An 11,530-nucleotide genomic window follows, 5' to 3' on the forward strand; every position below is an offset into this window, starting at 1 on the left:
TTTTAAGGTCCTAGCTCATCGGTTGACATGTCAGGTCAGGTCAATGACCCAAAAGTCGGAAAAATCGGGACCTGTTAGAATGTCGTAAAGTGTGGTTGCCATGAGGTTTTTCGCGGTGCTGATCACGAATATCATGTTAGTTTTGATCACAGATGATGTCTTCATGCATTTAGGCCAGGTCAGGACCAGGTCAGGTGAAGGTCACCCAGCAGGGGTCCAGCCGGGTATTCATTGTACCTAGGTGTCAACCGCCACTGACAGCTTCGTAACATGTTACGAAGGCACCAAAACTACTTCGAAGCTGTTGAAAGAACTGCTAAATTCGAAATCAGCTTAAAAAACTAGCCTAGAAACATGTAAAACTCGAAAAAGTGAACCGAGGTCATCAAAGGTCAATAACCTGACCTGACCTTCAGGCGACCTTGACACCCACAATAATGCATGGGACCAATATCATTTCACACGTTTAAATGTTTGAAACCACAAAAACACTGCAATCGCGCGGATACTAGCTGACATACGCAGAATCGCGATTCCGGCCAAACATGGTCTCGAGGAATAGGTTACAGGTCTAAGGTCAATTTGGTCAGGGTCATGATTTTCAGGATAGATTTAAAATTAATTACCTCGAGGGTACTGAAAGTTTTGTCGCGGTCGGCGACTTTTTACGCGAGTTAGGTATCCGCGAAAAGCGGAGGGGAGGGGGGTCCGGTCGACCCCTCCCCCCCTATAAGCGCGTGGGTTAAGAATTTGACCTCGGGTCAAGGTCACAGAAAGGTCATGTTGGATGCCATTCGATTTGTATTGCTGAGCTGAACACATTAACCCGCGCCCCACTGGGGTCTGTGTATAACACGCCCTACTGGGGGGGGGGGGCTATTCATAGCCCCCCCCCTCTTAACTCCGAAACTACTGGGCCGATCGTCAAAATTCAAACGGCGGCTGATAGCCCCGGAAAAACTGTCGAACGAAACCTAATTTCATTGACCTGGAGGTCACCGATGACGTCACAGGTCAGGTCAAAGTAAAAATTATTAGCATCTTGGCTTGTTCACATTTTGGGCTCTGGCCGCCGTCTTACAAGTCAGATCAGGCTCATTTTTTGTTTCCACACTCGTGAACAGATGCTCTAGATACCTTGAGGGTACCAAACTTGTACTTTGATTTTCAGGTCAGGGTCAGGTCATCACAGGTCACGGAAATATTATATCATGCGTCGGTCACGTGACACATGTTTGTTTTATGGTCCATTTAGGCCGTAGATTTCGAATTTGATGTCGTCTGTGTCATTCGAGGTCATTTTGAGTCGAATTTAGCTTAGGTCAGGTCACTTTCAGGTCAAAAAATGTCAAATTTTGAAGTTAAAATTTTTCAACAAAAAAGGTGTCTATTGGATGCAGTTTGAGCTCAGGAACACGATGGTGCCATTTATATTGGTGTACGATGTCAAATACGTACTGAAAAATTGATTTGAAAAATTAATAATTGTGAATTTTTTGCAATAATGCGTATAACTTGGCCATTTTTGAAGATATATAACTAAAACTTGCTAGAGTTAGTCATAATTATGCGTTCTGTCACATATATTCCGATTTTTCGAAAAGTCAAAAACTTTTTGAAAAAAATATAAAAATATAAATTTTGAATATTATTATATAAAATTTTCAAAATGTTTAAAATTTTGAAAATCCGAGATAGCAGTTTGATAGCGCGGTCAATTCTGAGTCCTTTCATGCAAAGAAATCGGATCTAGCTTAAAAACTGAGCTCTTGGGAGAGATTGCCGTGGTTCAATGTTTTGCGTCGAAATCGGACGAACATGACGTCACTCTGACGTAATTTCCGGCCGACCTATGGTAGCTACGAAGTTCAAATTTTGACACAAGGTGTCAAATTGATGCAGCCGAAGGTACTGAAAGTTTGGCGTCGATCCGTCAAGCGGATCGACGCCAAGGGGCATAAACGGGTCATAAACGACCTCAGGGGCGTTTATGACCTCAGGGGCATAAACGGGTCATAGGAAGCATTTTTCGGTTCAGTGTTTCATGTTCACCTGTTTTTCTTGATGTTTGAGGGTGTTTTAAGCCAAAAGAAAAGCATTTCAATTTGTTCCCTTTGATTTACGTATAATAGAGAGGTCACAAAATTGACCTGACCTTTAGTCACCGATATCCAAATTCTGAGAGAAACAAATTGTTGGTACTGATTCCCCCATGCAATACCTACCCTGAGTTTCAATCTACTGGAATGTTAAATGTAGGAATGACTGAATCACAAAGTTCTGAGATACATGGTCACTTCACTTTGCCTGGTGGCTGGTGACCTGAACATAAGTGACCTGGGGTCAGACATTTTTGCACACGTTACGAATTTGATGTATCGTAAGCTTTACTAAGTATGGATTTTATCAGGATTTAATTATTATCACAAGTTATTTTCACAACATATTAACATTCATAAATTTCATTTCTTTGCTGCTGACGAAGTTAGCTGACGATCGTTTGTTGAAGGTGCAACGTCTTCACTTTCGGTTGCTAGGGACGCTTGGTTGCTAGGAATGGCGTCATCAGTAGCAAAATGCCGATGCCAGATGAAGATTTGGTGGGGGCTGAGTCGGAGTTTCTTCGCCAGATCGCTCCTCCACTCAATAATTTGCGCATTTGAATGTAAGAGCTGTATATAGTCAGAAATCACGCACTGCTTTCAGCAGGGCACTTCGGCCGCAAGCTGGAAATGGAACAGAGTACTATATAATACTGAACGAGGCCGGTGTAAATAAATTTTCAAGACCGAGGTCCATTACCACACCCCTCTGGCTAATGTATTTGAATAGGCCAGGCATACAGTAAAGTTCGTTTTTTTTTTTCAAAACCGGTTTGGCTCGAAGTTCATTATCGAAGCTCTCACGCGAGTTTTTGAAACTTCAGCGTCTGGCCAAGAATTTCTTACCACTAAAATGATCAATTTCAAAATGTGCTCGGTAAATGCATGAAAATTGTGACTTTAGAAATGATCGTAGCATGGTATCGTCACTCTTGGCAGCTGGTTTCCAATGTCCGTACGATGGCACAAAGTGTCATCGAATTTTATGTCGAATTTCGAATGTCGAATTCAATTCGAATCCGAATGTCGAGAATTATGTCGAATGTCATGTCGAATTTAAGGAAATCTTTTTCGTTGTCGAATTTTAGGAAAACGTTTTTCACTGCTACCGAGGTTAGAATCGAGTAAGTTGCTCAGGGCAACTCAATAACGCAGACTAGACTGCGTACGACATAGAGGATTCTTCATGGCTCCGAGTGGAAGATAAGGATATATTTTCCAAGGGGGTTACTGAAAAACCGAGCGACGAAGGAGCGAGGTTTTGCTGGAACAAGCGAGGAAAAGATATCCGATCTTCCACGAGTGAGCCATGAGAAATCCTATATCTTTCTACGTTGAAGTTTATTCTTAACTAATTAAACATTGTGTTTAAATGTTCTGGGAAAATAGATTTAGAGTACTTTATTTTAATATTTCATAAGTTTCATACACAAACAACCGTTAAAAATGGTTCGATTATTGACCCATCATCACTTGATCTTTAGCTATTTACCCTCGAGACCTTAGCTTTGCATCTCAGAGGAGTGCGAGCTAGAAATATCCCTGCACTGTAGACAAAATGGCAAATAAACCTCAACTAGAGAGATATCGACGATTTTTCTTTTTGGTTTGCGTTGTCTGCGGTTGCGTTTTTTTTTTGTTTTTGTTTTTTACAACCTGCGGTCCGGCGATGCTCAGCATTGTCCCTTTAGGTAAGCGTAAGTTCAAAAGCAATGTCTATCTTCTGGAGGGGAGTTGATTTATTCTAAAAAGACATTTAAATTAAATCTTAGTTCCTAGCCAAAATCTAGGGGTGGTTCGAACAATGAGGCGAGACAAAGTTGGTCTACCTACATAATGAGTTTCGATATAGTGGGAAGTTCATGAGGAAATGCAGGGTTGCACATGAGGTAATATTGCTATTTTATACAAAACTGAAAATGCATAATTTGCCATGTTTTTTTTGACAATACCAGACTGTTCCGTTGACAATTCTGAACACTGCCACATGTTTGCGATATACAAAAGCACAGTATCATTACTAGACGGAAAAAATGTATTTCTGAAACACGAAAATAACGAGGCAACAGAACATTAGATCATCAAAACAAAGACAGGGATATGACCATTTTATAGATGGATCCAACTAAGATTACTTTGCTTACCTATAGGTCAAACGTCATGGAAAAACAAGTGGGTGTGTAATAGGTCACAACTTCGCAAACCAGTCCTGCTTTCCTAGCTTCTAAAGAGAAGAAACAACTGATCAATAATCTTGTTCACAAAGTCGAGAGCTTTAGTCACGGATAGCACCACATACAATAACATCGGAGTTAGAATTTTCTGCTTTGACACTCTGACAGCTACAAACGTAACGAAAAAATGGACAATGGACATTGGACAGGCACACGCCTACCACAAATTAATTGTATCGTTTCGGTCTTAGACTATGTTTATCACAGGGTTGAATAAATATTTAAGCCAAAACCATAAACAGCTTTCTCCGAGTCCGACTCCAGATCATTTGAAGATAAAAAGAAAATTAGGTCAAGTATTTTGTCCAAACATCTCCACCGAATACAAGCAAAACATTACAAGTAAAGTAACACAAGTTCCAACGCACCTAACCCAAATCAGAACGAACAAGAACCCAACAGTCTTAACTTTGTCTGACAACTAGTGTGTGGCCGACTTCAGGACACTTCTGATCGAGAAGTCGGTGGCCCAGGTCCAGAGACCACTTTTCCTCAACAGCTTCCACGATGGCTAGATTGTTCCATGAGATTCCTAGATTCCACAGGCTAGATTGTGGACACGGATAGACATCACTCTCGGTCTCGACTCTCAGGTCTGAATTAACCAAAGCCATGAAGTGAGATTGCGGAGCTACCTGGCACACTACACAGACCTTCTAGGCACGGATAAGAACTACCGCTTGTCTGTGGTAAATGGAACTCTGCAGAATTAGACAAAAAATGTGAAGCCCAGCTGTTTTCAGCAGGCATCCGAGACAGACCACGAAATCAACGACTTTTTCTTCCTTCCCGATGCGCGTAGACGTCATCCGTTGATGCGTATAGTTGTAATCAAGTCCGATGACGCCATCCTGGAATGTCTGTGCCCGCTGCTCAGGACAGGGTGCTCAGGATGTCATCTACGCTACAAAGTTGGCCAGAGCGTTCTTCTCAAGCTCCGTCCTGCCGTTCGCTGCTTGGCTTCCTCCGTTGACAGGCCATGCACCATTCGCAGGTGATGACGCAAGTTATGCACAGTACTGATTTGATTTCCACAAATGTCACACGTGGTCACTCCGTCATGGGTCCTCTGATGGGCTGACAGCGCGTTTCGTCTTCGATAGACGCGACCACAGAGTGCGCAGGCGAAACCTCCTCCCGCTGGAAGACGAGAGACGGGGTGAATTGGCTTGTTAGATTAGAGTTATTTGTGGAAAATATATGAAGGGCTCCAAGCCTTGAGAGAAAAGTACAGCTATCAAACTACCAATGATCGAGGGGGTAGTTTATCTGAGTCTGAGATATCTGTTCGTTCAAATACCACGCATGACACATTGCCATTTCATCAAATCATTTTCAATTAGTAAGTTATTTCGGTTAACCTTGTATCTGTCCCACAATAACGTTCCCATGCGCCGGGCCGGTGCTCTGAGATTCCGCGCCGGGCCAGGGGGGTCTGAACACCCCCCTTCTAACTGGGCTCCTGGGCCACGTAGCGACACGCGGTAAGCGGCAATCGAAAGAACGTCCAAAATAAGGACGAAAACACTTCGGTCATTTTTTGGGTCAGGTCAAAGGTCAGGTCACCAGAGGTCACCAAAGGGAAAATGTTGACTATTTCAACATTTTGGAAACTGCCGACGGCTATCTCGGGAACCGATAGAGCTAGAGCGCCGCGGAAAAGCGTATTCGATAGCCCTTTTACAGACCTTTCTGAATAATGTTCTCAGATTTGACCTAAGGTCAACGGTTTAGCCTCTAGAGGGCAAAAACTCAAAAATTGTCGTTTTTACGAAAAGCGTTTTTTCGGCAATAACTTTTGACTGAAAAGAGCCATGGCATTTCTTTTGCCAGCATCGTGTTCCTCTCGTCGAGACGCGTCGAATGAACTATAATTTGACCTTAAAAGGTCAACTTGAAAATTTGACCTTAGGTCAAGGTCATGACCTGACCGGAGAAGGTCATGTTGCATATCAATCGATCCGCAACGTCGAGCCGAACACATCTAAGGCGTTTTCAGCGCTCTAGCACGCCTCTATCAGAAGTTATTAGCGAGAAACTGTTAGATTCTGTTCGTGACCTGAGATGACCTCGGGGACATAAGGAGGGGTCACAGTTGCCATTTTCCGGTTCAGTGTGGCAATTTTACCTACATTTCGATGCTTGAGAGTGTCTAGAATTGCGTTCGTGCAAAACAGACGCTTTTCAATTTTCTCCCATTGACTTATAATGGCGAGGCCGCAAAATTGGGCGGCCGCCGTTTTTGAGATATCTGCGAAAAACCGCAGGGGGGGGGGTGTTCAAACACCCCCCGGCCCGGCGCGGGTTAACGGGGTTGGTGACCGCTTTTGTTGCTCTGATTATTGTGTTAGCTGCTTTCATCATGACGGTGAACTGAGAGTTCCTGCTTGGAAGTAAAAAAAAAAAAAAACGTACACACACACATAAAAACTAAGCTCCAAGTTCAAAGAGCACATCACATATATTACATAACAGAAAACGTTTTGAACGCAAAACACTGACGACGCAAAAGCAGAAACAACAGCAGCCATATACGCTATACAGGACTAGGAAATTAAACAAATTTCAAAGCAGCAAAACAAGGAAGCTGCAAAAGTTCATGTTTAACTTTGTCAACACCCTGAACACAACATTTCTGTTTTTTTGCGATCGATGGGCAAAGCTAGCTATCTTCAGCCGTTATACGCTATACACATACCACTCAGAAGTCGCGTTAATGAGCAAGACTGCCTAGACTTTACTGGGTATTGTGAATGATATTAAGATCGCCAGATCGCAGCTCATCACTGTCATCGATAGCGTCAACAGTGCACAGCTTTTCAGGATAAACGCATAGCCACCGCTATCACCGACCAACGCCACAATATTACCGCTATCTAGACACAGCACTTAGACACTTACCGGGGTTACATGAGCGATCCGTCCCAAATACGTACTACGGTAATGCGCATCAGCTCCCCAAAAACGTATCTACGGCACCGGTAACTGACCTACTGCCTCGTCAAACGCCGTGAAATACCCACATCAATTCGAAGTCCTTCCGGAAGGCGACGAGAACATTGCATCAAACGAAATCCTCCTTGAGCCTAACGAAATCCTCCTTGAAGTCTTCGACAAGAGAAGCAAGGCCACCCTTCGATCAGACACCAAAATCGACATCCTTCCACGTCACCAACCTACAGGCAACACTAGCAGAGCGAGGTCCCTTTGGTAGAGTATGCTGAGGGCATGACATCAAACAAAATCCTCCCCGGAGTTTCACACACCAAACAGGCATCTTGTATCACATCGCCATACAAGCAGCTACGTCAAATCGAGGTACTTCCTGAAGAGGATAGGGCGTGCTACCAAACAGACTGACTTCTTCACTGACTCCCGAATGTGTGTGTGTGTGTGAGGGGGGGGGGCGGCGTCTTTTCGATCGTTCGATCGTTCAATATGCACGCTACACCAAACAGACACATCTCGTCCCCCCCCCTACAAACATCCACATCAGACCGAGGTCTCTCCGAAAGACGACGAGGGCGACGAACACCCGCATCAGAACGAAGGCCTTCTCGAAGAAGACGACGAGGGCGACGGACATCCGCATCAAAACGAAGGCCTTCTCGAAGAAGACGACGAGGGGGTGTCCTCAAAGGGAACCCTTGACGGCCGCGTCGGCGCCATATCTTCGATCTGCTGCTGTGAACAGCCGTGCACCGCCTTCAGGTGTCTCCTCAGGGAGGGAACGATGCTGAACACATGCCCGCAAATAGTGCAGGAGGTGCGGCCCGTGTGCACTTGGCGATGATTGCGCAGAGAGCCGGAATGTTGATAGACGGCGCCGCAAATATCGCACGGGAAGCCGCCACCTGCGGAGGAGGGATTGCCGGTTAGAGGTGATGCTAAACAAGATGATGATGATGATGATGATGATGATGATGATGATTTTTACAAAGGTTTCGTTTTGCCCCTGCTGCGACGTTCCCCTGGGACGATGACAACGTTTATGATCATGGATGCTGGTAATGCCTTGATGGCGTTTCGTCGATGACAGAACATGGCAGAAGACGATGTCAGAAGCTGCATTGAAGATCTTACCTAATTGGCCCATAGGGACATCTTTGATTCTGGTTGACGGCGATGATAAGGAGTTGATACTTACAGCAAGATAAGAAATATATGTAGATCGATCGAAATATATGTAGACCTGTTAGCTGGTGAAGGTGTCTGTTACCTCCTTTGTTTGATAAAACGAATACACATTTTTGTTTTAAAAAAGCAAGAGCTGGCGGATAGCGTTGAAGGTGAGAGCTTCTGACGACATCAACGTTTGAGAAGGTGATGTGCGGCAATTAGCGACAATCTGGTCTGATGGTTGTCCAATTTCCTCGTCACATCTTAGGCAGGTGTCTTTCACAATTACGTTGAAAGGCCAATGTAAAACGCCAAACACCTAACATTAAAATGTAACATTAATCAAGGAAAAATGCATGACAACTGGATATAACACACATACCAGGCGTATATAATATGTCGTGAATAATGCTCCAGACAAAACTTCGTGTCAAACTGTAAAGAGTCTCACCACAACGAGGGCATTGGGGATGCTCATCGCCACAGAACAGGAACATGTGTGTGGAATGTTGACCGCACACACCACGGGCGAATTATGCGTCTGGAGCCAGGGTAGATAAGCGTAACGTGGACATTGGACGGATAGTCTTGATCGGGTGTGTTTAACTGTGTTTTATACTCGCCAAAAGGTGTTAGAAGAATGCTCCACAGAGTATGACAAATTTGGCGCCACAGCTGAAAAAAGAAGCTAAGCCTAAACGGGAGCGCGGGCCACACCGGCCTTTTTAAAAAGCTTATGGTGAGGCTGATCTGCTTATGTTTAAGGGGCGTCGACAGGGGGTCATTACTCATCACAGCAACACCGGCTCCCAAAAGGACTGATTCGGAGAAGCGTGTTTAAGTGTTCACGGAACGGGAAAGACCTAGTAGATACGATAGCCACCTCAGTTCGGTAAAAGGGTTCCCACCTGGGAGACGGGAGTGCCTCCATCCTCAGCACAGCTGGAAGCCAGGCTCCCAAAAAGGGTCAAGTATTGAACAGCGTTGCTGTGGTCGACAATCGTTAAGAATAAGAACGAGAAAGTTTTTAGTTTTATTTGTGTTTGTTGTCGTTCCAGGAAAACCACAGCGATGCAACTAAAGATTTGGGATGCTGCTTACAAGGATTTGTGCTGCTCATACCCAATCATTGCGAAACTGCTTGACAAGTTTTGCTGCAGGTGCACTTGTGCACGTCTGTGCACCCAATAAACCTGGCCGAAGTAGATGTGGACGGCTCAGAATCAGACCCAGGTTTGAGCGACACATTATTTTTTAGCATGAATACATAAGTGTGTATTGAATTTTCTCGTACACGCATAGAAAACACATGGTCAAAACTCAAAGCAAAAAAATTAAAGGTGGCTGGTTGTCTGTAACGTGCTAAAGATCCTCCTCAAAACAGTGAAACTTTCGCAACAGACACATTATTATACAGTTAACGGCACGCAGAGTCACACACTTCACAGCTGGCCTGAGCAAACGACCTAGTCTGCAGTCGGTGCATGATAATGTATGATGTAATACCTACATCATAACCCATCCAGTATAATACAATGCAAGCCACACCAACATGACGCCAACGAAGTGTTCGACAGATGCGTCTGATCAAACACTCCACGGTTATATGATACACGTTTCGTATGATACACGTTTCGTATGATACACGCTTCGATACACCGCTCCAAAAGCAAGCGGTAAGAACAGCAGCCCACAACCTAAACAATAATCAGTTCGCTGGAGGCGATTTTCACCAAATTAGTTGAAACACGACCAGCATCCGAAAGATACCCAAGAACACAACCACACTAAAGGAGTCCGTATATTGTCCAGCCAGCACGTCACTGGGCATAAATCTTACAAGAGTTACTGGATTTTCAGGCCACGATTTCTTCCGTCACAACAGAACGACACCGAAACTCTACAGTGTTGGTTTGTAAAAAAAAAACTCCGATCTTCAGCTAAATCAACATAAGCCTTTGGTTATCAACCTTCATATCTTCGTCATTATAGGGTTGCTCTAACTGCTCACGGCTGACTTTCTTCCCCAGGCAAGCCTCTAGACCACGGCGTTCTGTGACTTAATGATGGTAAGCAAAAGTCTAACGACCGAACTTTTAGAATATGAATCTTAGCCCATGTATCATCATCGCCAACGCTTAGCAAGGTCAATACAGTAATTGATAGTAATGCTTATCAACAAACGACATTTTGTCTTTTCTAAGCCACTCAAGTCACAAATTACTTCTTTAGGTGCAGTTCCTCATCTCCCATCGAATAGTTCCTCTTGGCCCACTTCCTTCTCCTACAAGACTTATCTCCTTTTTTGGTCCGCGATTCCTCAGGGTTTCCGTCTTTCCCCTACGAGCCAAGTCTCCTTCCGCCGAAGAATTCCACGGAGGTCCTCATTTGTTCTACATACTTCATCTTCGTCTATCAGACACAGCAGTTCTTCGGGGTTCCTCCTTCCTAGGTGCCCCGTCTTCTACCATCGGGCACGTAAGCCTGTACCTCCTCACTGCTCAATCCATGCACCATCGTCAAGTGCTTCCGCAGGTCGGGCCGGTTGTTGGAGACCTTGCCGCAGAGATGGCACACAGTGAGTCCCTGGTGCAGCTTGGTGTGTGACATGAGCGAGCGATGAGAGCGGTACCGCTGGCCGCAGAGCGTGCAGACGAACTCGGCGCCAGTGCCTGCAACCAGTGGAGGGAGCCTCTTCAGTTCGGTGGACAGGTCTCAACCGGGGCGCGGATACAAACTCACTCAAAGGTCTTCATTAGCGAGGCGGATACGAACGGATACGAACTCTCCGAAGGGGCGGAAAGCCTGCTCAGTTTGGCGACAAGCCGGTGTCCACGGGAGGAAAGCCCCTCCGTATTGCGGGCAAACCTGTCCCAAAACGCAGCACACAAGTGCAGCGGATAACACCTATCCAAGCAGCCGGCAAAGCCCCTTTCCTCCGTTCGGTGAAAAAGTCCAACCGCGGAAGCCTGTTAATGTTCCAAGTATTCAGCGTAACGGGAAAGAGTTAGTACGACACGGGCGATACCCCCTCAGTCGGTAAAATGGTGATCACCTTCAGGGTGCCTCCCTCCT

This window comes from Amphibalanus amphitrite, unplaced genomic scaffold (genome assembly GCF_019059575.1).
Source record: "Amphibalanus amphitrite isolate SeventyFive unplaced genomic scaffold, NRLGWU_Aamphi_draft 000154F_arrow, whole genome shotgun sequence".
NCBI lineage: Eukaryota > Metazoa > Arthropoda > Thecostraca > Balanomorpha > Balanidae > Amphibalanus > Amphibalanus amphitrite.